At 40.9% G+C, this 25,786-nt stretch overlaps 1 protein-coding gene and 1 long non-coding RNA gene across 3 annotated transcripts in view; one reads left to right on the forward strand and one right to left on the reverse strand.

Moving 5' to 3' along the window:
* The window catches only part of SLC8A1 (solute carrier family 8 member A1), a 394,688-nt gene that overhangs the window by 235,862 nt on the left and 133,040 nt on the right, over positions 1–25,786 (reverse strand). The gene's annotated exons all lie outside the window — the stretch shown is intronic.
* On the forward strand, positions 2–24,866 carry LOC116668950. The gene is made up of 4 exons (XR_004326262.1): positions 2–13; positions 6,248–6,257; positions 7,562–7,563; positions 23,953–24,866. It is a non-coding gene; the product is annotated as an uncharacterized LOC116668950 (long non-coding RNA).

Here is a 25,786-nt window from a genome sequence, read left to right on the forward strand (position 1 = left end):
TTCTTTCCCTAGAGTTGTGATTGGCAGTTTCTTTCTGTATCACTGTCTTCCGTGTTCAAGTGGATGAGCATTGCCTGGAACTCGTTAGACAAAGGAGTGCACGGGCCCTGCCCCAGATGAACTAGAATAGCTGGGGGTGAAACCCAGCGCTCAGTGTTGTAGCAAGCCCTGATTTGCAACCACAGCACCATTCCGCCCAGGGACACCACCTGTCATCAGAGTTTTTGTGACCCTTTCTGGGAAAAAGAGCAAGCTTGAATCAACGTTTTATTCTCTAACATCAGAGCGCTCGCTGTAATGGAATTTACAAGTCTGGCCTTTTGAGTACAGTCCCTCAAGTGGAATGCAGGACCCAGGAAGGCAGAGAGGGGAAAAAAGTCTGAGTGCCAGAGAAGAATAACCTGTGGGGCTAAACTGTTTTGTCTGCATCCTGTCTAATGGCACCAAAATTTACAGAGAATAAACTAAGGGAAGAAAACAAAAATCTTGGAGCTCCACGATCTTCCAAGTTGGGAGTAATTTTAAATTGAGCAATAATCTGTGCATGTTTTCAACCAGCATCTGCGTTCCATGAAGTTTCAGTCTGGCTTTTATCCCCCTGAGTAACCGGCCCACAGACAAGCAGGTTAAAAGATGGAAAAAACACTTACTCCATTTTCTATTTCCCACGTATCCTTTTGTACATACATCAAGGGACAGCATGTGACAGGGACACTTCCGCAGAAGCAAGACAGCACTTTAGATGGAGTCCAGGTAGTATTCTGTGCCTGAATTCAAATTCTGACCCTGTGCTTACTGGCTATTTGAAATGTGGTAACTACCTTACCCTCGGTAGGACTTATTCATTCATTGATTTATCCATTCAACAATTAGGATTCGAGTGCCTATTTAAAAAAGATTTTTTAATGGGGGGAGGTAATTAGGTTTGCTTATTTATTTGTTTTTTTATCTATTTTTAACAGAGGTACTTGGGATTGAATCCAGGACCTCGTGCATGCTAAACATGCTCTACCACTGAGCTACACCCTCTCCCACACTGAGTGCCTATTGTGTATCAAAAACTATTATAAATTTTGCTTACACAGCGAATGAGAATGATACTCTGATCTCATAGAACAAATTCTCCAGAGGAAATAATAAATACACATATAAAATAATGTCAATCCTGCAAAGAAAAATAAAGCAGGACAGTAACAACAGAAAATGGGTGATGGTGAAGGTGCCATTTTAAACATAATAGGGAGTAAAGACCTCTTTGATAGTTGAGCAGAGAGATGAGTAAATGATGACATGAGCCTATCTGGGGAAAGAACTTTTCCAGAGAAAATGCAAATGCAAAAGTCCTGAGGCAGAAGTAAGTGTGGAGCAGTTGGAACACTAAGAAGGCCCGTCTGGCCAAGAGGCATAAATAAGGGAAGAGGGTGGAGCTAGATCACATGGGGTCTGTGGCCAATAGTATGGCTTTGTGTGTGATGAGAACACGGGACATGAGATCCACCATCTTAGCAAATCTTTAAGTATACAATATAGTCTTGCTAGCCAAATACTGTGCAGTAGATAACTAGGACTTACTCATCTTGCAGAACTGAAACTTAGTATCTCCTCTGTTCCTCCTCCCCCCAGCCCTTGGCAGCCACCCTTCTACTCTCTGCCTCTACTAGTTTGACTATTTTGGATTTCTCATGTATATGGTATCATGTAGTATTCGTCCTATGTCTGGCTTCTTTTTTTTTTTTTTTTCAATCTTTTGTAAGAGTGATTGAAACACATTGGAGGTGTTTAAGCAGGAGAATGCAAAGATCTGGCTTCGACTTTAAAGGATCATTCCAGCTGCTGTGCAAGAATTCACTGTGGAGCTGAGGGGAGGGAGTGGATCATGGGTAAGAAGGGAACCAGGTGTCTGAAGAGAGATGGTAGTGGCTGGACAGCTGCAGAGGTGATGAGAGATGGAGAGATAGGACATTTTTTCGAAGGAGGAGACAATCAACTACTAATGAAAAGAATCAAGGATAAATGCCATCTTTTGGTCTGAGCAGCTGAGTAAATGACAATGATATTTAGTGAAATCAGGAATCCAGGGAGAGGAGTGGGCTTGAGGGAGGGAAGGAATATAAACCAAGATTGCTTTAGATGGGTTAAATTTGAGGTATCTATTTCCAATCTTTAAATTTGTAGTAGATACCTCATAGAGTGTATAAAGCATTAAATGGATAAATGGATGTGAAGCACTTAGCACAGAAGCTTTTTGAGAATCTCATATGCCCCACTTCCTCCCACCACAGGCCCTTTGCACATACTATCAGAGAAGTCAGTCTGGAACAATGAGAAGCCAGGGCTTTTAGACAGACAACTTGAGTTCAATGCCTAGCTTTGCTTCTTGTGATTGATATACATTTCATCAAAGAAGTTACCTAGTTAACCTCTCTGACCCTTAGTGTCCTTATATGTAAATGAAAATAACACCCACATCACAGAACTCTTGCGAAAACTCAGTGAGGAAATACATAATTTTCCTTCAGTGATACCAAGATTTACTTTGAACTGTGTATAACTTCTAATGGCTTTAGTGAAGTGCAAATGATTTTTTTAATCAAGGAAACTAAATTCCTTCAAAATATTGTGCATTGCTTTAACTTATAACTCTTGAAAAAATGGTCAAACTTTATTGGCCAGAAAGAGTGATCTTTATTTAGTCACCATTTATTTATCTCTTCGGCTATTTCATTCTACATCGGAGAAGATATAATGGAAGAAAAATGCAGCAATTCAGTGCTCGTGGCGTACTTCTGATTTCAGTCAAGCACAGCAGCCTCGTTTAAAAGAAAATAGTCAGAAAGCAATCTGAGATAAGAAAACCCGTTTTGTGTTAGTGGCAAAGGGGAAGATTGAAGAGTCAGTAGTATAGGATGTTGAGAGAAAGTACACAACTAAGGAATTTTGTCTTTAATCCCATTTAAGGATTTGTGAGTAAAGAGATTTTAGCACCTCCCTTGTCCATTATACTTACTGAACTAAAAATTGTGAAGTATCTTCTATAAAGCTGAGTGCTAGGCTCTTTGATGTGTCACATTCCTTATTCTTCAGAGCACAACTGTTTGTTATGATTATCCCTGTTACACAGATTTGAAAACAGGTTCAGAATAACCAAATATAAATTCCAACACAGATGTAAGTTTATCTTGAATTTAAACCAAGATTTCTCTAATTCTAAAGCCCATATATTTTCTACTTTCACCTTCAAACCAATCACATCACTAACAACAAAGATAGGGAAATGAAATAAAACAACAGCTCACATTCCATACATACATGTATTTTTTTCTAGGAATCCACACAAGTAATTTGAATTAGAATGTATTAAATGTAATCTAAGGTTTTAAAAAACTAGCTTTTTTTGTTTTGTTTTGTTTTGTTTTTTTTGCTCTATCACTTACAGATTTATCAAAAGAAGGTCAGTATTTGGGAAATGAAAAGTTGAGAAGATATTTTCCTCTTTTTTTTTTTTTCTTTGGCAGAGTGGGGGGATAATTAGGATTTACTTATTTTATTTATTTATTTATTTATTTATTTATTTATTTATTTATTTATTTATGATTTAATGGAGGCACTGGGGACTGAACCCAAGACTTCATGCATGCTAAGCATGTGCTCTACCACTGAGCTATACCCTCCCCTGCCAGATGTTTTCCTCTTAATTTTCACACAGGGCTGAAATGTTTTCAAGGGTTAGAAGACAGCATGGAGGGCAGAAATGATACTGAACATGCACAAGATTCTGAGTTCAAACTGCAGTCTCCATCCACGGGAGTCAGAGGAAGAAGTCATCTAATGTCTCTGAAGGCAGGCATACCATACCACCTCCTCTGTACAGATGAGGGCTGCTTAGCTATCTGTGCAGCTTCCTTCCAGTTCTGTGTGATGAGGATCTTGTTAGGGAGGATCCATCACTGTGACCCAGAAAGGAAAGTATCAGATCTTCCAGCCCATCAAAGAACCTACCTATTTTTTCAGATATTTAAAATATCCAATCAGTGCATCTACTAAAAACTTTTTTCCAGTTTAAAAAACTTCTAAGAAGCTTCCAAGAAAAAAAAACAGATCTGCCAAAGAAACACATCACACGGATGGAAGGCATTTCATCAGCATACGTGCCATCCTCAGTGGACACTTTTACCGGAGGCATGAGGCTGAGCCGTAGGCTAAGCCACAGTGGGCATTGTTCTCAGAGATATGGGGATGGCTCTTTCAGATGCTCTGCCCTTGGGGTCTCAGGATCAGCTGCTGCTGGAATGTAACCAGAAAGAGAAGGCATGGACAGTGCCACATCCTGTCCTGAGTGACTCTCGGCAGTTTCACCAGAAAGGCAAAGGAGACTGGGACCCAGTCTATGCTAGGGAATTGGATTCAGTCTCCCCAGCAGGCACCAGTGAATCCACTATACCACTGCCTGCTTTTATCTGTCCAGAATAGGCCTCTACATTGTTTTTACTCATTGACCTAAGGGAGACCAAAATGACTCAGAATGAATGAATTCCCCCTCGATAAGTGATGTCTTAAATTTGTGGAGCTGTGGAATTTTTTGAGAAAGCCACAGATCTTCTTTCTCTGCAGAAAGCACCAAAGTTAAAAAAAAAAAATTGCAAACAATTTCAAGGGCTTCATAGAATCTTTCAAGCCACTTCGAGCTCTTCATGGACTATCAGGATGAGAATGCATCAGCTAAATGAAGGAAAATTAAGTGTTTATGACAATGGACATAACTCAGGCAAAATACAAATGTGCTGTACACCTGTTTCACTACCAAACAGGTCAAGACTGAAAGACTGAGACCACATCTTCATTACAGTAATTACAGTCTCAGCATTGTGTCCTGCCCTTTCACTGAGTGGAGTAAACACTTTCAATCATGACAGGTGATGAGGGCAGAGAAAAACAGGGAATGGGGAGAGAGAGAGGATTTGAATGAATGAATGAATGAATGAACGATTTGGGAATTTCTGTTGAGGTGTTATTTAGAAAAAAAAAGGAGGAAGACAAATAAAGAATTTGATGATCACAACTGAAGTCAGAGAGACACAAAAAGGAATCCTGTTCCTTCCCCATACTAGCTAATTGACCTCGGTGAAGTTCCTCTCTGAACCTCAGCTGTCTCCTCTGTGCAAGGGGATCATGAGAGTGTCCAGCTCACAGGCTGGTTGTGACGATTAAGGAGACAGTGGATGAAAAGCTCACGGCACAGGCCTAGCTTGGAAGAAGTCATCACTAAGCGAGGTATTTGTCAACCCCCAAAATCTATGGCTTCTTTTGAGATGGCACTTTCTGCAAATGTGGCAGCCTGCAAAAAATAATTTTGGAGACAAGCCAAATTAGAAAAGAAAAGCGTACCATCTTTTTAATATTGGACTAATATATGACAATTCAAAAAAACATGAGATTAAGGTACACGTCAAAAAAGCTTGAAGAGAAGCAGAAAGAGAAATGTGATATTTTCCTAGGAACACACAGTTGTTTCTATTTCCTCAAGAGGGTATATTAATAGCAATATTAATATTAAAATAGAACTCCATATTAATGAGAAATATTTGCTTCCAGAGACCATTAAAAATCAGAGACTAAAATTTTGGAATTTTTTTTTCCAGGCCATGCATTTTTCTAAATTCATAGCTTAGCCAACTGTTTTTACTAGTTAATTTTATGTTTTATTCCTCACTAGAATGTGCTTATATATTACATAAGTCACACTTGTATGAGTTGAAGCAAGCCAGAATTCGCTTAAAGCTATATGATCAATAATGCATCTGTTTTCAGTAACAATTTGTGTGTTTACAGTTGCCTCCACCAAGCACTACTCCTCTACCGAAACAAACAAAAACCTAGGTATGGCTAAACTGTATTACTCTATGTTTAAATCTGGCATAGCATTCATTTTACGTAGGTAACATTATTTTAAGCATAATATATCTTACTGTCTAAAACTGAAAGATGTGAAGTTACAAAAACAAATCTTTGGATAACAAGTATAAACTGTCATTTTTTTGAGTACCTGTAAATGAGCCAGACACTCTGGTAGGTACTTGATATAAATAATCTCTAACTCTCAAAATATTCCTGTAAAGAAGATATTATTACTGTTGTCATTTTGTAGATGGTGAAATTACGGCTTCCAGGGGTATATGACCTGTCTCAGGGCCTGAGCTATAATGTGACAGAGCTGAAAGTCACATGCAGGTCCTTCAGAACCTCACAGCTACGCCCTTGTCTTATTGCCTTTAATGCACAGGATTAAATATCCTTCTAAGTAATACTTAATGTAGCAGGAAAATTTGGACAATCTCAGGTAAAGCATTATAACTGGATTTTGTCTGAAAATGGGAACTCCCATTGTACTTTGTATCATATAACATTTGTATGGTAATTATTTATATCAGGGGCCACATCCTTCCTACCTGATAAGGCAGAGACTGCGTCAGAATTTTATTTCCATGCAGAGTAGACACCGAAACCGTCACTGAGTCAATGAGCACCTATTGCAGACTTGAAACATACCATAAAAGTGATGCAGAGATGAGATACTCCCCCGACCCTCTCATCTGTCTGGCTTCTGACCCACCTTCCCATCTCCCTGGCGAAGAGGCAGGACAAGTGATGGAGAATATGAAGACAGTGTTTGCAAGGAGAAGTTCTAAAGGAGAGGGGGATACACTGGTCGCAGAGCACTTCCCCTCCCCCGCGATCCCTGGGCTGCGCATGACTTCTCTTCTGAGATGTCTTCAGCGCCCTTATGTCTAATTCTAGCGTCTCTTCTTAGTGATGGATCAGGTCGGAGCAGACTGGCCTACTGAACAGTGCATTCAGCAAAGAGCCAGAATATCTATATCTATATTTTAGCCCACTTTCCATCCAGCACAGACAAGCACTCACAAACGACTAAAATCTGCCCCTTTCTCATTAAATTGAAGAAAAAGGAGGCAGGGTAGTGGTAAGCTTTCATCCGGAAAGTGAGGAACTCTCTGTACTATAGTTAACGGGTTAACTTGCCTGAGTGACATTGTAGAGATGATCCAAGCGAAAGATTCAAACCAACCAACCCCACGGGACTCCTCTAGGGCCCTGAGGTGATGTAGACCAAGCGCAAACGCAGCAGTTTTCAGAGCAGACCCCTCCCCCACCAAGCAGAACAGCCATCTGTGTGTTCATACAGAATTCAAAAGAAGCAAAAAGCCAACAAAAGAAAAATGGAAAAGGTTTTTAAAATGAGCTTTGCTTATGTCCATCTAACTAATAACTACACCTAACAATCTTGACAAGTTATTCCTCTAGAAATATATAGACCAGTGGTTTGTATTTGCCTAGTTTACTTATTTATTTTTCTTTTTAATTTGTTCACAAAAATTCAGGGAAGACACTCTCACTTGCATTAGAGTTTGGAGCCAATGTATCCTGTGAACAGTTCAGTTTAAGAACACACTCAATTAGGGAATTAAAGCAACAGGGGCTAAATTTAGCCCAGAAAATGAAGATTATTATTTCTGAAATAACCTTCTCCAAAACTAAGCACAAGCCGTTATGTTTGCTGTGGAATGTAAGATCTCAGTGAATGTTTCCAATGGCCACCTTATTCTTTTCCATGTTGTTCCTTCCATCGGGGAATAGATGTTTCTGTTTGCTACTCAAAGGCTGGTGAGTTCTCTTTCTTTAATTTCTGGGAACTCCCAAGAAGCTTGGGAACTCATCAGAACTCATCAGCAAAAATCGGTGTAGAATTTAATTTGATTATGAATACTAGACCATACAACTTTGCTCTCTAAAAATGTGGATGCAATTTTAGGGATGGAAAGAGTGGCTTAAGTGACATTTTAAGATGACCTCTATGTGGACACAGGAGTTAAGTCTCCAAGATTTGACCTACTCAAGCCTTTCTGAAAATATTACTGATGTGGTCACAGTTTAGTCCAAAAAAAATTTTTTTTCATACAATTCGACCACTTTAAGAAGTAGAGTGTTTCTTTAAATTAACACCAGGATTCCAAATTATTCAAAGTAGGCTTTGATGTTTGTCTGTTGGATCCAACTGAGTTAATTCTCATTCTCCGGTCATGTCAATACCACATAAGAGCCTTCCAAGTCTTTGTGGCTTTTCTGGTATACCTATGAGAAACCAGGCTGGGGGCACTGTATCTTCTGAAATATAAATATATATTAAACAAAAGGCCTTTATTGTCAGACATTCCAGAGCATTGTGAGACAGTCTGTTCCAGGGTTGGATTAATAAATGACGGGCACCATATGTAGTGTCATCAGTGTCTATGAAAATGGTTAACTTCCGCTGGATGCCCCCAGATACTGCTCAGCTACTCCTGGCCAGAACTAGGTCATGTCCCACCTAAACCAGTTGAGGGGAGGGAATAAGGCCCATTGTGGGCTACACCACCCATGATTCTCTCCTATGTCAAGTGGGAGCACAGAGGTCAGCTTCCCAAGCACATTAGGGTGACCGATGCACACCCCAGGGACCTGCCAGGTGGTAGAGGTGGGATGGCTTCTGTCACAGAAACTGTGACCCACTGGGTGGGGTATAAAACGCCACCATTTATACTGGGTGGGGTATAAAACGCCACCATTTATACTGGGTGGGGTATAAAACACCACCATTTATACTGGGTGGGGTATAAAACGCCACCATTTATACTGCGTGGGGTATAAAACGCCACCATTTATACTGCGTGGGGTATAAAACACCACCATTTATACTGGGTGGGGTATAAAACGCTACCATTTATACTGGGTGGGGTATAAAACGCCACCATTTATGGAAGGTCCACACCTCTCTTTATTTTTCAGTTCTTATCCTTGGATTCCTGAAGGGGAGAAGGTCTCATAGCCACACTTCTGTGTTCACCTTCTGACTCACTCCTTGTTCATTTATATAACTTTCCATCATCACTATAAAGTTATTTGGGAGGAGAGGGGGAAAACATCTTTTTCAGGACTAGATTAAAAAATTTTTTGATGAGAATTTTTTTAGAACACATTCTCCTACCAGCTCAAACGCCCCCTTCCTCAAGTATGTGCTGGCTGTCATAGAACCATGTCTCTGCATCTCCCTGGGGGCCAGCCCTTGACAGCTAAAAAAAGAGACAAAGCAAAGAAAGCAGTGTTCTCCCCAGAGCCCTTCCCTGCAGCCCCATCCTTCTTCTGTCACTCAGCCATGAAAACCCAACCTCCTCTGTGAGCCTTCCCTGTTCTTCACAGTCTGTCCAAGGCCTGTTGATTTTTCATTAAGGAAAATGGCCCTAACCCATTTTTCAACAATTTCAACCCTAACCGCCCTCCTTTCACGTCTTGCTATAAATCACTAACACATGGAGTCCCCCATCCTAATAACATGGGTGAAAAATATTCTCCGGAGCTGAGAACAGTGAGAGGAATCCCTAACTGTAGTCAACTCTGGACAGAATTCTAGGCTAAGAACCAAGAGAGAACCGAGGAGCACAACCCAGAGAGGTACCCTCTCCCTTACTACTGCCCACATACCCTCGACTTGCTTCCCTTTAAACACTTTTTCCGACCTTCATCTCCCCAGCTGGTCCTTGGTGGCAGGAAAGGCACTGTCACAGCAGCCACCCTGCTGCCTGTACAGTGTTCAGCGCAGGCCAAGCCCTTTGAACGGGGGAGACGTCACAACAGGAGATACTTTCTCATGGCCCGGGACCTCCTCTCTGACTTGGGGATGGGACCGTGAATAAGACATTTAATAAACGTATCATTTTACTAACAGGGCACACAGATAGAAAGGGGTCGAACTATTAAAACCAAGGCCAAATTGAAAAAAACTTTATACATAACTCATTTTATTCTTGTGCAGATGTTTTCCTAGGACAGAGTCCCAGAAATCGGGTTGCTAGGTCAAAGGACAAACACATCTCTAATTCTGTTAATTATTTCCAGATCTCCCTCTGTAAAGGTCACGCCACTTGGCATTCCCTCTAGAAATGTAAGGGAGACCTTGTTTCCTCCCAGCTTTACAACGGAGGGAGATGTCCAACTGATGAATTTTTGCTAGTCTTAGGAATGAGAAATCGTTTTTCAGTGCAGTTTGAATTTACATTATTAGGAGCGAGATTAGCTTTGTTTAAGGGCCCTTTGGATTCTCCCTTCAATTTCTGTATCTGGCAGAGGGCGTTTTGTAATGCAAAGCACTGCTGTACCTTCAAGTCACATCCCAGGGGCAGCTCGCCCATCTTATATGTGGTCTAAGAGTGAGTGAGGATGGGTGTGACGTGTGTGTCAGAGGGGCAGAGGGGTCGAGATGACTTCCTTCTTCTCACAATCAGTCTTTAGTTACTGCTTCAGCAGAAGCTGAATGAAGGGTGTGAAGGCGACTCTCCTGAACATAGTACGGATGGATCGCTTATTTCATAAATTTACACCCCTTGTTATTTTGAGATCTTGCCTGGATGACTGGTCTTCTCCTTTTTCTGGAATATAGTATTCACACTTTTGTCAGTTGTGTGAATTTTAAGAAAGAGAGAGGAAGGAAGGGAGGGAGGGAGGAAGGAAGGAAGGGAGAAAGGAAGGGAAGAAAGGAAATATGAAGGAAAACTTCTCACATCTGACCATCAATGTGGTTTGTAGAACTCCATTTCTAGACATACCTCATTATATAAAAGTGTTGTCATTTATTTTTGACACACCTGTGATTATTAAAGACCGATGGCACACCCCTTCCTTTCAGATTACCTCCAGAAATATCTCTGGAAAACTTTAAGATTACAAAATTATAGCACAGGGAAGTGCTTTCGAGAGTGTTATACATAATAATATTTTTTATTATCTATCAATAAGTATCTGAAAAAAAGTGTTCTGTTGTCAGATACAGATGGGAAGTGTTGGATTAAATAAAGATACAAACATTCTTTCATTGCAAGATCTCTCAACTCCTTTGATATGGGGAGGACTTAAAATAATCAGTGTTTCCCATCCTACTTTGGCTGCAGAATCCAATTGCTAGAGAAAAAAAAAATCAAGGGTGTAGTATTTGCAGTAACGCTGGAAGCTGATGGTGCAGGGGGAAAGCATCTAACTGGAAGATTGGGATGCGTTTGAATTCTGACAACAAGCTGTACGTTCTGCACATCTGGTGTGGGGTAATCTACAAGGTCACTTTAGGTTCTCATCTCCTTTGAATTATTAGTTGGGGCATGTCACAGAAGACATCTCGGTGGCGGCAAGTGACTACCTTGGTCCATCTCATGGGCACTATGAGAAGCGTGTGAGTCACCACTTCTTTAATGCCACGAGAAATAGTCTCAGAAAGGTGGGGCTTTTCTCTCAGGGACCTTGACCATAAACACCATTCTTTCTCAGAAGTAGAGCCGCCCTGTTCTTACTGATTTTCATGAACTTATGCATCTAGATAGCAGTTTACCCCAAGGACATGTCACCAAGTCCATCAGAATCCAGCTTCACTTTAATCTGTGGGTGCACACACACGTAACACACACCTGTCCCAGTTCCAGCTCAGTACTCAAATGTCAGTACAAACTCACTGGTGGTCCCAATCATTCTGTTCCTTTGGCATTTGCTTTTCCTGGTACTTTATGCCATTTTATTAAAACAGAGATTCTGATCTGTTAATGTCACTAAATTACTAAAATTTCCTCGGGTTCAACAAATCCCTGAACTGGGATTTGTTGGAAAAACTTGATGTTCTCTTTGGTCCCCTTCATTCCCTCAGTCATAAACATATGCTGTGTCTACAATATGGTAGTCCTCTGCTGAGGGCTCGAGGGACAAAGTCATTCCCGGTTGTGCACCTGCTGTTTGTTCTAAATGCTCTGCCACACTCCCCACAGATACAGCTCAGATGCCTCCTCCTTCAGGAAGCCTTACTGAGCTTCACCTCAGTCTGGATTATGTGTGCCACCAACACCCCAAGCCCCAGCTCCCAGACAGCTCCTTCTGCAGACACACAACATTACACCTATACAACGGCATGCCTGCCTCCTCCCTTAATCTCTATCACCCCCAGCATCTATGACCAGCACATAAGGAGTACTCAGATTTATGACTGACTGACTGAATCAAGGGATGAAGGAATGACTCTTGTTCTCAAGGATTACATAAAACCTAGCTTAGCTTTTCTAAGTTATTTATAAAACCCAGTAACACACGGATGATGTCTTAAATACAAACTGTATAAATACCTCTTAAATATATAAATATTTCTAAGTTACAAAATGTTGCCCAATTCACCTTTTAAAGATAATCTGGAGAGTATTAAAATAATTGGATGTTGGTCACAAGCTCAGTCATGGTCCTGCACAGAGAAGGGCAAAGCCAGACTACACCACAGCCAGGAGAGACACATCGCCCTGTGCTCTGAATCCGCCCGCTCTTTCAGGCTGTCAGCTCTCTCCGCTTTCTGCCTTCTACATACCTTGCTAACCGGGGTGGCGGGAGGACAAACCAACGTGAGACAATAGCAATCATATTTCTCGTTTAATTACAGAAACACAAACCTTATGTCTCCTTAAGCCTCAATTATTTAAAAAAAAAATGACAAAAGGTACATGCCGTGTCTTCTCTGCTTCTTGTTATCAACCATCTTGTCCTACTATAAACAAGGACACTCCACAAGTATGCAATTTAATTACAACACACCAGTCTGCCAGTTACATCTGCAGAACGATGCGATGAAAACTTTGCAGATGTGGGGAATGAGTTATAGTTCAGTGGTAGAGCACATGCATTTAGCTCGCAAGCACATGCTTAGCGTGCACAAGGTCCTGGATTCAATCCCCAGGACCTCCATTAAATAAATAAATAAATAAACAAACAAATAAAAAAACAAACCTAATTAACTCCCCAACAAATTTAAAAAAAAACAAATAAGTATAAATAAATTCAACAAATAAAAAAATAAACTTTACAGATGTAAGTATGTTGGGGCAGATGGCGCATATAAAAGAGTTCCTGCTTCATTCCAGCATGTAACCTGGAGAGTATATTTCTATGATAATCACTTACCCTTGAAATGGCATTCTAAAGCTATTTAAAGAAAGGATGTAAACAGTGTAAGTCTGAACTCAGTGTAGAAGCAGCACCCTCTTCACACTGATAACCAGCATATAAAATGCCAGTTACATCACTGAACGCTTCTCAGATTCAAACCTGCTGGCTTCTGGGACAGACTCTGGGCACTTATCCTTCTTCTTAAGGAATGCCCAGCTGACGCCTTCTTTCTCTCCCTCTCCCCCTCTCCTCCATTCCCTGACTTGTGTTCCTAGCAGACAAATCTTTGTGAGTTGCATCAGTTCCTCTGTGTCTCCAGATATTTTATCCTGCTGTGTTTATGTAAACAGGAATCAAAGGGAATTCATCATAATTATTTTTGCCCAGTGACTGCCGAAAAATATACGCAACTGAAGCAAAAACATTGGGGGAAGGGGAGTTGGTGCTGGGACTGACCTAGCCTTCATCCCTGTTATGAATGAGGAAACTGGAGGGAGGCTGAGGAAAGCATTCGCCTGTCCACTCACCCCTTCCCATTCACTCATTATTCATTCAGGCAAAATTCAGTAACTAGCTGGGGTTTTTACATGCTTCTTCAAATGTGCATATTTTAAAAAATGAAAATCTAAGCTGAGGATGAAAAAAAAAAAAGCCTACTACATGGTGCTTATATTTAAATAGGTCCTAAAAAATACGGTTGCAGAAATAACTTTAATCCCCATAGATACCCTGATAGCTAATGAATAGAACCATAGTTTTAGGTATTTGGGAACATCAAAGGCAATGCATTTATCAGAAATTTCCCCAAATCTGGTTTTCTTCTTCATTGCAGCATGAAGAAAGGAACAAGGTATTTGGAGTAAGAAAATCTTGAGTTTGAGAAGCAGCCCTGTCTTACCCTACTCACTCTCTTTACTTTATGGGGCTGAATTGCGGATCAAATAAGTTAACTCATGCAATAGCTATTTGGTTCACACATTTATTCATATATTCGTTCATTCATTCAACACCCCCTACAGTGACCCAAGTACTGTCCTACGTGCAGAAGGAAGACAAGGGTGAGAAAAACAGTCAAGGCTTCCTACTCTCATGGAGTTCTAAGTCTATCAGGCAGACAGAAGTTGATAAAAGAACGACAAATTAAAGTCTGTGTTCCAATAGTGGGTTATGCCTCTCCAAGTTAATAAAGGAACCAACATTGACAAGGACATGGGGACAGAATTCACTAAGCGAGACACTTTGAAGCTAAGAGGTAAATGAGAGAGTATTGGGTGATGGGGTGGGGATGGGTGGGGATGGGTGGGGGTGGAAGAGCATGTGTAAAAGCCTCAGGACAGGAGTGAGCATAGTGATAAAGAGGAATCCAGAGATCAGTGTGGCTGTAAAGATGGGAACAGGCAGGAAAGAAGTGAGAATGTAGCTCAGGGTGGGGAAGGCATGTCCAGCACACACGTAGCTCGCTTGAAATAGTCTGTCAATGTAAAGTTCCCACTGGATTTTGAAGACTCAGCATGGAAAAAAATGCAAAATAGCTCAATAGTTGTATATATTGGTTACATGTTGAAATAACATTTGGACATGCTGGGTTAAAGTATATTATTAAAATTAATTTCAGCTTTTTTTAACTTTTTACAAATGACTACTAGAAAAGTTTAAGTTACACGCATAGCTCATGTTGTATTGTTATTGGACAGTGCTGGTTGTACATGCAGAGCCTTTGAATGCTGGACAAGGGTTTTCGTCCCAGACACAACAGGAGGCTTTGGATGGCTTTCAGCAGAGGGAAGAGGAGATCATTCCAGCTTCTGGGTGGAGAATGGATCAAAAGGCAGCTAGAGGGGATGTGGAGAATCAGCTATGCACTGCAACAGACCAGGCAAGAAGTCTCAGAGCAGCTTGGTTTAGGGTCAAGGAGCACAGAGATGGGAAGTGGAGAGTTGTGAGGGGAATGTCGGAGGAAAACGGCCCCCAGTAGTAAACTGGATACGGTACTGGGAACCTCCGTGGGGCAGAACTCCAGCTGGGAATACAAGCTAGATCTGGAAATACACGCTGTAACATCGCAAGCCCTAGAAAGAGGTACCAATGCAGCATAGTGGGAGCAGAAAGTGGAAAACGTGATGTGCTTTATGCGGCAGAGAGCGCGGCTGTTGCCTTTGGTTTACAACGGGTTCCATTAAAAATCAGCTTCCCACATCACGTCAAGAAATTGCATTCTGGTTGAAACATTACATATCTTTTACCCAGAACTGAACTTAAGTCAACAGGTACATAATGAGTATCAACCACGTGCAAGAGACTGTGAAAGACTGTCTCTTGAGGCGAAAAGGAAAGAGAACTAACTTGTATTTCTTGTATTTCATGAGACCGTGTGCCAGGAGCTTTATATGTAACTCATTTAATCCTTTCAAGAACCTTGTGAGGTCATATAATTACTCCAGTTTAGAGGTAAGTAAAACAAGGTCCAAAGATGTTAAAAACTGACTGACGCTCCTTTTTCTCCCCACTGTATCCCTGCAGCCCAGCAGTCTGCCCAGCATGTACTAAAATGCTCAATCAACATAGGCAGAAAGAAAGAATACAGGTTACACGGCTCATAAGAGGCAGAACCAAGTGTCAATCTTCTGTCTTGACTCAAGCACATGATATTAAGTTGGAATTAAAAAAATAGAACTAGAGATAGCTTACATACTTATATGTGGTTAACAGGTATTTAAGTAATAGCGCTTTATCTACGATAGATGGCCATCTTACACTGCATCCAAACAGAATAGTTAACATTTCCTGAAAACACTGGCCAGATACTGCTCTAAGCACTTTACTGGCATTATCTTATTTATGCCTCATTCTTAGCATAAATACCTGTGGGGTAGGTACTATTGTTTTCCTCATTTTATAGATGGAGACACTGAGGCATAATGAGATTCAATCACTTGCCCCAAGGCGCTCAGCTGTAAAGACATTAAACCCAAGGAAACTAACTCAAGTGTCCATAACTCACTCTTAACCACCCTGAGTCTGAGCCCACTACTCCATGGGGCCAACTTACAATGATCTCCCTAGGATAAGGACAAAGTCTGCCTTCCTGCCTTGGTCCAGCACCTTCTCCTGGGGCCACATAGCATGATCAGGGCACCCCCTTGTGAATCTAGGAAATCATTCAAGGCTAAATAGTGTGAGTCACATCATCAGAGAGTCAGAGCAAAATGGATACAAAAAAGCCCATGGATCTCATTCAATGCAAAGAGCACATTTATTCTGGGTCTAGAAATGTCCAGTGGCAAGAAGCCATCATTTGTCTCTGATAACACTGGATATAGCAGGGAAAAGAGGTAAAACGAGGGGCTTAGTAAGCAGAAGATTTCACAACAGCAGAGACCATCTCTGTAGGGTGTTAACAGTGAATTCAAGAGACCATTGTCCACTAATGGAGCTGAAGAGTTGATATTCTCTAAGCACACTGGGCATGAAGTGCTTGCTGGCAGTTCAGATAATGAACTGATGGTTATGACCAGCCATCCAGTCATTTTATATGTGCCGTTTACTTCAAGTGTCAAATTACAAATTGATTCCGTGGTGTATAAGAGGGCTTAGTGCTCTGATTTGGAAAATCTGTTGGACAAATGTGGGCCTTATGCGAACATTTCACTTCCTTCAACACTTGAAAATTGTCCTAGGCATTAGTAGAATCCCTAAAGGAATCCTTTTTTTTTTTTTAAAGAAATAACTTTTAAAAAGAAAAAAAATTTAGAACAATATTCAGTACCTGGCAGTTTGACAGAAAGGGATCTCAACTGGTATGCATCAAGATGGTCCCAGATGCAATCAAGACCTCATTGTAAAGTGGTCTCACCTCTAAGGTGACTCACTGCCTGTACACTGGGGACAGCGTGATGCTTCTCGACTCCATGGTGTCATCTGCAGTCACTGGGAATCATGGAAGTCGACCAAATGCCCAATGTGCTAAGTGGCCATAGGTAACAGGTCGGGAGGAACGCCCCTGCCCACCTGGACACTGTGAGAAGTGACCGCGCCAAGATTCCAACACATGCTCTGTCAGAGAACTCATCACACTCGATTGTAACTGAGTGTCTAATTGTCTATCTCCTCTGCTACACAACTAACTCCAGGAGGGCAAATCCTGTCCTCCTTTGGTATTCACTTTATTTCATTTCCATTCTTTATTACCGCATCCCTAGCATCTAGTACAATGCCTAGTAGGCACTCAGCATGTAGTGAATGAATGAAGAAAACGACTTCTGTGAGTCACATTAAATATTGTCACTAAATGAACAGTTTTAGAAGGCATCTTGGAAACAGTTCCAGAAGAGCATTCTTCACCATGTTCTCTGGTGGTCTTTATAAATGTACTAACATTCAGACAAAAATTAAGACTGGAAAATGAAGGCTGGTAATGAAGGACTGAGGCGAAAGATGGGGGAGTTAGCAGGGAAAAGGGTAACAGAAAGTATTTGAGAAGGTAAGAACTAGAAGTTACACCCCTTGACCAACATCTCCTCATTTCCTCCACTCCTCAGCCTTTGGTAAAAACCGCTCTAATTTAGTTTCCCTTAGTTCATCTTCTTTGGATTCTACTTTCATATATAAAGCGCAACCACACAGCATTTGCTTTTTTCTGTCAGACTTATTTCACATAAGGGCCCTGTTAAACGGGCAAATTCACATACATATTTAGGGCAGTTTATAGTAAGCACTCAATAAATGTTAGCTTTTCGTTTTATTATTGTCACAGTCGCCAGGGCTGCTTAAAATAGTTCTGGAACGTAGTAGTCACAAAGTAAATGTTTATGTGGTGCATGTTAAATGAGTCCCAGTTTTGCCAGTGTGTGATCTAGGGGGAAGTTACTTCATCAGAAAAATAAGAATATAAACCCAACAATAATGGAAATGGCCTCGCCAGGCTGTTCATGAAGATCAAACCGAGTAACACATGTTAGGATGGCTTTATAAATTATAAAGTGTGGAATAAATGTTAATTGTCATGTTTATTCCCTAATTTCACCCTCACAGATACACTGTTCTACAGATGTGATTATCTTCATTTCATAGATGAGGCACCAGGCTTAAAGAGGATTATGTAACTTGCTCAAGGTCATTCCAATGGCATGTGGGAATTCTCAGACCAAAAACTTAGGTCTTTTTTTTGTTGTTGTTCCTCCAATTCCAGTATCCTTTCCACCATTCACAGCTGCTCCATACAGAACTATGATCTCTCCAGAACATTATTTCTGTGTATTGCTATGTTTGTTTTATTTTGTTTTGATAAATGGCATTTGATAATGTTGATGAAAATGCAGTTTACAGGTTAGGGATATTCCGTCATTGCCAGGGAATTACAAAGAAAAAAAGTGTGTGGCAGCAATCCAATGACAGTCATTAACAAGTTTAATCCATCAAAAGTCCTCTTAAAAGCACTTTATCTGTCAGTTTTAGGTTACATACGTTAAAATTAAACATCTTTAAAAAGTCCACCGGAAATTAAATTTTGGCATCTGATTTTCAAGGGTTTGAAGATACCCAAAAAGGAGAGATGCATTACTGTGGTTCTAGGTGACTTCCTAGGGATTTTTCAGAAAGCCAAACTGGTAGAATTGTAAGGCCCCTCTGGTGAGCCCAGCCCCCTGCCAGTGTACTGGTCCCTAAAGACAAGCTTTCCCATGGGAAAAGCTCACACCAGCTCTTCTTTGGTCTAGCAGACGGTACCATAGAGGATCAACAGCCCCAGCTCTCTCACCTGTGCTGGCCTGAGGTGCCCCTTCTGGCCTCCATGCTCCTCCTCCTTGTCTCTGCCTCCATTTATTTCCTGGACATAACCAAATGTTGAGTCTACAGTTCCGAATCTCCTCCTGTCTGTGTCTCCCAGCCAACCTGGAGTTTCCTGACACTGAGGGGTTTACCTTCTCTGACACTACACTCTAACTGCTCTAACATCCAACTCTGACCTTGGCTTTGCCCTCTGCATGGGACCCACATGGCCCCTCTTCCCCGACTGACTTAACCTCCAAATTATGGCTTTTTGACATAGCAGTCCAACCCCATTTCTGCCCTTGCTATTCTGATAAGTGCTGGTAAATTGCTTCTTCTAATGCAAACAATTTACCAAACTGCACAGTAGGTCTTTTCCTTACCCTGTTGAAAACTGCCCACTCACTCTCAAGTAAGACACATGGACATGTGTTATCAGTCCGTGCCTCTCCGCCATAATTGTTCACCATCTCATCTAGATGCATCTAGACTGTCGATGACATCTAAACATGCAGGTCCCAGATGGAATTGAATACTCGAGCTGTGATCTACCCAATGCAAAGTGCAGGGAGACGATGACATCTAAAGACTTGGTTACACTGCTTCTGCTAAGATGCAGTCTAGGGTTACACCAGCTTTGTTCACAGATACATTACACCACTGACTCACACGGAGCTTGGAGGCAACAAAAACTTCCGTATTTTGTTCACGGGAACTGGAGCCAAGCCAGTCTCCCACTTCCTTATTATGCACTTAATGCTTTTTCAAAACCAAAATTCAGATCTGTTTTCTTCTATCATCTATTTAATATTAATCAGATACTACTTGATTTTTAATATACTAGTCATACAAATATAACCTAATTCATATTACCATTCTGACATTGAATTTTATTGGGAAGAAATGGGATTTGCTAGTTCTAGAATAATCCTCTTCCTTTCTTATTAAAATTGAGGATGTTTCCTATTATTACTGTTCTTACCACCCTCACGCTGCCATCCTCTAAGACGGGTTGTTGCAACTGTGTCTGCAACCTCCACGATGCTCAGGGACAGAGCAACTGCATGACAACCATCAGCCGAGGACATAAAGCATGACGTTGGGAGCAGAAGCATCAGCACTTCATCTCTTAATTATTAATGCGTGTGAGCTTCAACGTCTCCACTTTATGGAAAACCAGGTCGTTTTAGCAATGCTGATTTTAGTTTTGTCTGGTTTTTCAGCTGTCCGTTGTCTTGGGACGTTGCACCTACGCCGGTCAAAGCTCAGCTGGTGTGGTGCTTACTGGGACATGGGTTAGCCAGCCCCACGGCCCTGTCCTTCTGTCTGTGGCTTGTCAGCCATTTCAATACGTGTTTCAACACCAACACTATGGAATATGCCAGAAACAAAATTCTGGCAAGTCCATTTGGATTCTCTTTAGTGCTTTTATAAATGTCTTTCCAGTTAAATTGTTGAGCCATTGGCTGGAGCCAATTTGGGGAATCAGCTGTGGGTTAAGTCTGGCAGCATGTTTTGTGAGCTGAACACCATGAGAAGGAATTTTACTTTACTGCTGCGATACCAAAGAAAGGAGACAAAACACGGGTTAGAAACACTGAAGAAAGCAATCAACATTTACCCTTTAGTTCGTATCTTTGTGACATAATTTTTTTTATTGAAGTATAGTTGATTTACAATGTTGTGTTAGTTTCACAGTGATGCAGTCATACATGTATATATCTCTTTTCATATTCTTTTTCATGATTGGTTATTATAAGCTATTGAATATAGTTCCTTGCGCTATACGGTAGGACCTTATTGTTTATCTACTTTATATGTAGTAGTTAGTATCTTTGTGATATATTCTGAAGGATAAAGATCTATGAAATAAAGACCACAAAGAGGTAAAGAGGTTGAGATAACCATTCAACATATGTGATGATGCTGATAGTCTTAGAGAACATGTCATGGAGAGAGATGGCATTCCAATAGCTGCACATTTATAAATTCTGGATGTAAATTCTGGGCAACAGATTCAAGAGAAATATAATACTTATTAAAATTAAGAAAAGGGATTTCTTCTCTCTGTGCTTGGCACTGAGTCACTGCAAGGGCAGGCAGGGGTGATACGCTTTTCAGAGTTTCTTCTGGACCACAGCATAGGCTGGGGAGTTCCTGGGGCTCAGACATTTTTTCACAAGTTAAACAGAGGACAGGACACCAGATCCCTAGGAAATCAATTTGCATTTCCCACCTTTCCTCCAGCACAGCCCCCCACCAACTTCTTCTATCAAAACGGCTCTGGGATGTCTCTTTTCTCTTTTCCCCTTTATTTCACCTCAAACTCTGTGTGTAGGCTTCACTGGCCTCCTGTTGTTTTTGAAGTGACTTTGTTTTTTCCTGTGTAATTAACAGCCTAAGCTGTTCCTAAGTTTAACACAGTCTCCTGGTGACAATTCGACTTCTTAGATGTTCTTATTAGTCTGACTTAAGCTTCTTGCTAAAAGATGTGTTTATCTCTAATAATGAATTACAAAATGTGTTAAATTTACGAAGTACACTAAACCTATAAATAGATTACAATGGAAGCAAAGAAAGCCTCTATTATATTCTTGGTTCAGTGTCTCAAGAAATGAATCCCAACTTTAGTGTCTTAGAATTTACAAAGCACCATCACCCTGTATTTTTAAAAATTATGATAACTTTATTATGAACAGAATTATTAAGACCATATTACTATTATCATCTCCACTTTAGAAACAATGAAACTGAGAGAGAAGTTAAGATACTTGGGGGGTTGAGGAATTTTAACCAGAAGCTCACGATTCTACATTCAGTGCATCTTATGTAGCTTTTGTATTTAGCACACTATTAATCATCTGAAAACACCCCTGAGATTTCCATAGCTGTAAGGACCGCTGACACATCATCTTCTGATTTGGGAGAACTAAGACCCCCAGTCCTGCCCCTGCTCCTTCTGAGATTTAGAAAGCTGAGTTTTAAGGAGGGCGATAACCAGGAAGGATCTCTTTTTAACACCTGTGCCCGAAGTTCAGGGATTTCTAAGTGTGACGCTCGTGGCCCGAGCCCCACTTCTGGAATGCTCCCAGTTTACTTCATTTTCGGTTTGTCACCCAAGAACTTGGATTTCAAGCACAGACTTGCATTTTCCTTCTGGTCTAGGGATCAGCTTTTGATAAAGAGGAAGAGAATTTCTCAAGCTAAATTTCTGCATTGCTGTGTTTCATAATACCATCACAGCTTCAGAAATCGGGAGGGAATTGAGGAGGAGAAACAAGAGGAAAAGGGGCCAAGGCTCAGGACAGTCCTGCCCACTATCAGAGACCCGACTGGGGAAGTCATGTATAGTTTTCAATGGCTCTGAACACAGGGTAAGGGTCTGGCAAAGGTTGACTTCAATTTTATCAAGCCTCAGTTTCCCAACTCCTAGAAGCAAAATGAAAATAATATCTTTTACCTCTTAGGATTTTTTGTGAGAACTGAATGAGATCATGAAAGGAAAGCACAATCCATAGAACATGCACATAGTAAATGCTCAATAAATCCTAGCTCTTTCTATTAGTATGAGGTTTTATCTGATTCTAGAGATAGAACAAATGGAGACAAATATATTTCAAGAGGGAACATGAAAGAACGAAAGGTTAAACTCTATTTCTTTGGGATGGGGTGTGTAAAATTGTCTCCACGCAGAGTTGACCCTGTTCTGTGGAAACGCTGTCTCTGGCAGGCAGACTCTGAGCATGTGACATCCCTGGTTCCTCTGTTGCCATAGCAGCAGCCCTGCAGCCAGACAACACAGTTTTACAACAGAACGAGGTCCAGAGTCGGTCTCCCAGGCAGGCACTGAGAACCGAAAGCAGGGCTATATTCGTAGAATAAAACCGAGATGCAACGTCCTACCCATTTCTTAATTCATAAGTATTGTTTATTCTCTTAAGAGCAAATTCAATGCTTTTCCAAGGGACGGGTGGCTGCAAAAGTCGAGTAATTTAAAAAGAAGAAAATTACGATAAGCCCCTCTTAATGCAGGAAGGATTAGAAAGCTTGCTACCAGCAACCGAAAATATTTACAATAATCACATTCAGTCCAGACTTTCATCTCTGAATCTAAACAGAAAACTTTAATCCTACAAACTGTAAGCCGATGCCATGGCTATATATGGTCACAGAACTCCTAAGGGGAAGAAAAAAGGAACAGAAGAAGGAAAAAACTCAGATGCCGTGTCTTTTATAATTTGTGTATATGTTCTACCACCAGGATCTGTTGACCTTGGCAAAATTTACAAGCAAGACTCATTAATCAGCTTTACTCAAGTACATGTAACACTTTCCATTTTAAGAAGCCACAAACTCCCCTCCCTTTGGGAAATCTCAGTGTTTATCATGCTGTGTTTTCTTCGCAGATAAAACTGCTAGGACAAACATCAAAGACAGCTGGATTCCATACTCTGTGGGTTTGACCATCCCAGAGAAGGCAAGAGAAATTAATTTTTCTTGTGGCCGACTTTTAAGAGTACTCTCTCATTTCTTTATTTTTTTTTCCTTCTTTTTCTCTACGTCTTTTGGCCTTTAAGTTAGAAAGAATACTTCTTTGAAGTGTTCAAATATTCTTGGAAATGGCCATGTTTTTCCTGCATTCTTTCTGGGTGGAAGACAATTCCAGAAAGAGTTTGGGTCGGAGGGACTCTTGCTGAAGATACTTCCTCCCTTGCAATTAAGAAGCCATTGTTCAGAGGCTATTTTGTTGTTTTGATCATTTCCCTGGCGTAACAATGGAAAGTCATTATCTCTAGCTTTGATCTCAACATAGGAAGGGACTGCAAATTGCCTCACCTACTAGTGAATGGAAGGGAAATCCCAGGAGGTTTATGAGGAGCAGGGTCCAGGGAATACGTAGCTGAAGGGATGCTAAAGAGAAAAAGGAATTCTTACAAAATACCAACATCAGCCTTATGGTTTCCACTGGAATGTATCCAACCAATTTGGGGAAAAAAACACTTAAACTTTGCCATCAACCTGAAACTGAAGAAGGAATACTAGAAATGCCAAAATGTTTATTACCATCATCGGCATTATTATTACTGTTTTTGTTCTGAAGCATGTCTCTTTAAAAAGCTTGTAATTATTAGATCCTGCGCTGTTACAATATTAAGAGTGAGTTTTAAAAAGGGTGAATGCCAATTGCAAAATTAAAGTTCTGTCAGCACATGTGACTGTACTTTTACTAATACACAGAGCTGCCTTGAACGATTTATCCTCTCTTTCTACCCATCGGTCCTCTTGTTGTTGGGTCAAACACCGCAAAAGCAGCGACTCTTCAAAAATAGATAATCACAGTTGTGATTAAATCTCCCATGCTCAAAACTGACAGCCTAATAATGTCAGTTTGAATAATATCCTAAATAACCAATAATAAAGTTATATCACTCTCCTTCCTTCCCACTCAAATGACTCGAAGACTGATTTACAGTTTGAGGAGAAAACCGAGATCTCTCGGGCATCTATTTTAAGCTAGTCACTTTGCAAGTTGTTTTACACTCACTACGCTACTTAGCTTGCCCAGCCACTCACTGGCATAGGCATTCACATGTCTAAGTTTAAGACGAGGAGAGGAGCGCTCAGAGAACTTGAGTCACAACCCAGGTTGCATGGTAAGATCTGGAGCCCAGCATTCATATTTCTCCTGTCTACAAAACAAACAAATCAGTAGGCAAATAAAACAAGGTAAGGATCAATGGAAAGCAGCATAGGGTATTGGATTTCATTGTATGTACCCCCCATCTCCCCCCCCATCCTTTGCTATCTGTGCTCTACATCTTTTAACAGTGCCCCATACAGCAGTAGGTTCAGGAGTTCTTCGTGTATCTTCAAATGAGTATGCATGAGATGAACAGGAAGGCAGCTTGACAGAATAACTGAAGTCATGTCACCTTCCCAAGAAATCTCAGAGAGTGGTATTGGTCTATTTACAAAGACACTCCTTGCCTGACCCACTGTGAAACACAGGGCACAATGAAGTAAGAGTCTGGACTTCTCTACCCTCGGGGCACCTGCATGTTCCCAAAAGATTCAAAACAAACATCCAGAAATAACGTTAAGTTACAGAAAGAGCTCCTTTAAATGCCGCAAATCATACAGACAATGAGGAAAGGGATGCCACCTGGGGCTTAGGTGAATAGGAAAACTGTAAAGAATGAAATGAAAGAATGAATAGAATTTAGATACAGGGAAGGTTTAAGGCTATTCTGCAGTGTGTGTGTGTGTGGGAATGATTTAGAATACAGAGTATAAATTCTGCACAAAGGAGACCAGAACACAGCCAGGGAGATTATTTTGGCTATGAATAGGCTTGTAGAAGGCTTGTAGAGGGGCGAATGGGCACAGAAACCATTTAGAAAGTTACGACCCAAGTCCAGCCTTGCTGGTGATAAGGTGTAACAACGTGGTACCAAAGATCAAGGACAATCATCTTCCCAGCCTGGCTCACACACAGGATCCTCGTAGATGCCCACTACTTCACTCTGTGATAATAAAGCAGTCCTAACTGCTTTGTGAATGACCAAAGAGGACACATGTTTAAAGAGGTACTTTATTTTGAGGGGCTGAGGCATTCAGAATATAGACTAGCCATCTAAAAAAGAACCATCATCATCCTTTAAAAAGGAGCCCCTTGCATCTTCATCTTTCTCATTTACCAGATCCAGCTTCCTCAGTACAAGGGAGAAAGGTAATTCCAGAGCAATAAATCTTCCATGGAAAGCACTCTACCTCTGGCTGTTTAATAATGAATTTAATCATTCGGGAGAACAGCCCTGTCATTACGGATTAATCACCAAACGCTCTGTTTTGGTAAGTTAATTGATGCTATGTTTGCAGCTGATGGTGGTCACAAGACTCACTTGATATTTTAAACAAATTCAGAGATAGAAGGAATGCTCAATCAATTAATTAACAGCCACAAAACACAGCAAACAAACAGAAAAGAAAGACTAAGGGAGTTATG

Source organism: Camelus ferus, chromosome 15, assembly GCF_009834535.1.
Source record: "Camelus ferus isolate YT-003-E chromosome 15, BCGSAC_Cfer_1.0, whole genome shotgun sequence".
NCBI classification, from domain to species: Eukaryota; Metazoa; Chordata; class Mammalia; order Artiodactyla; family Camelidae; genus Camelus; species Camelus ferus.